This window comes from Microtus ochrogaster, chromosome 2 (assembly GCF_000317375.1).
Source record: "Microtus ochrogaster isolate Prairie Vole_2 chromosome 2, MicOch1.0, whole genome shotgun sequence".
Lineage (NCBI taxonomy): Eukaryota > Metazoa > Chordata > Mammalia > Rodentia > Cricetidae > Microtus > Microtus ochrogaster.
Window position 1 is genome coordinate 61,767,727 of NC_022010.1, and position 1,858 is coordinate 61,769,584.

General features: G+C 38.8%; 1 pseudogene; it reads right to left on the reverse strand.

Annotated features, from left to right (window-relative positions):
• Positions 1–656: 656 nt before the first annotated feature.
• Positions 657–1,251, reverse strand: LOC101994623 (annotated as a pseudogene).
• Positions 1,252–1,858: the final 607 nt, after the last annotated feature.

Sequence of the window (1,858 nt, forward strand, 5' to 3'; positions counted from 1 at the left end):
AGACTAGGTCCACATACCAAACCCTGTTTCTCTACAGACACACAAGACAGTGAAGAGTGTGGAACTTTCAAACTGCAACTGGTGTAGAAGAAACAGCCACATAAAGACTTTTCTTTTTAACCATATATACAATGATAACTTTCTGCCTTGTTATCTTGAAAAATGTATATGCGTAAGTGTGCATATGTACATGTTTGTGTGTCAACATGAAGATATACAGTTGTTATGGGAAAGAAAAAGGGTGTATGCAGATAAGTGGTACTATAACCTATTCTGATCATTTTTATATTATTTATGCTTAAAATTGAGATAAAAATTAGAAATCTTAAAATCCTATCATTAATCAGAAATAGGGTTTATAATGTGACATGTATTTGGATTAAAAAGATGTAAGAACATACAATAGGCTTAGCATATGTAGAACACTATGTTTAAGGGCTATTAGAGGGCTTCTCAACTATTCAGAAAATTATGGATTCACAGGTAATATGAAAATCATCTCCACCCTTGCATCTTTTTTTTATGGAAAACATAAAGCAAATAATGAATGAACAAACATAGCCACCCCAACCCCAGCATTGGTGGCACACAACCAGGAGGGAATACTCTTCCAACACCTGGGATGAATAGTCCCAAGACAGTGAAGTTGACAGTGCTTATGTGATGTCCTTCTGCCGTGGTGGCCGGTGAACCCTCCTCATGATACACTTCACTATCCATCTGATGCCCTTGGCCTGTGAGAGCAGAGCAGGCCTGGGTCAGACAGACTCGTTGGCCAATCTGGCAGGTACAGTCACTGAATGTAGTCTTGATGTCACGAATGGTGAGGCAGGTCTCCACATTCTGCTGGTTGGCCAACACCAGGATGGGGATACCATCCAGTGCTTCACTTGAAACCACCTTCTCAAATGCCTCTTTGGATTCTGACAGTCTCTCCTCATCAGTGGACTCAGTGGCATAGATGATGCCACGGCACTCTGCACAGTACTTGTTCCACAAAGACTGTAGCTCTTCTTGTCCACTTAAGTTCCAGAACATGAGACGAGCCTTCCCCATGTCCACACTGCCAATGTTTAAACCCACAGTAGTGGTGAATTTGGATAGACTCATCCCCTTGTAGTTCTTGTGAAACCATGTTTTTGATTGTTCCAAGAAGGTTATCTTCCCAGCATTGTCCAGGCCCAGGATAAAGATGCAGTATTCATCCTTCGGGAACATGTACTTGTACAACCCCAAAAGCAGGGTTTGCATCCTGCCCTGGCACCCTGCACCTGCTCAAATCCGGGAGCCTCAGCTGCGGACATTGCACTGCAAACCCCACCGACCTTGCGTTGGTGATTTTGTTTAAACCTTTTTTTTCCTCCATCTCTATAACTTCTTTAGTGATATTCTGTTTATTTTGATGTGTTTTATTTTAATTTAATTTCACTCAGAATACTTACCGATTTTTCTTGATATGTCTTTAATCTGTGAATACTTAGACGTGTATAGCAGAAATTCTACTATTCAGAATATTTTTCCAGGTTACTCATAATTCTTCCTTTCTGATTTATTTCTTTCACCATTATGCAACACATTCTATTAAAGCTAATTATTTTAAAGCATAACAAATTATGTAATTTGGCCAATAAATAGGTATACTAGAAATTTAGTTGCAAAGATGTGATGAGGCTATATAGTAAGCAACATAAAACAGCAATAACTGCAATGAAAAACTGCCATTCATCGATCAGATACTGACTACACTAGGGATTAGGTTCATCATATTAATTTTTTTTAGTAACTATAATCAGAACCCTATGTTTAAGGATTATTAGATGACTTCTCATCTATTCAAAAATTTATGGATGCGCCAGGC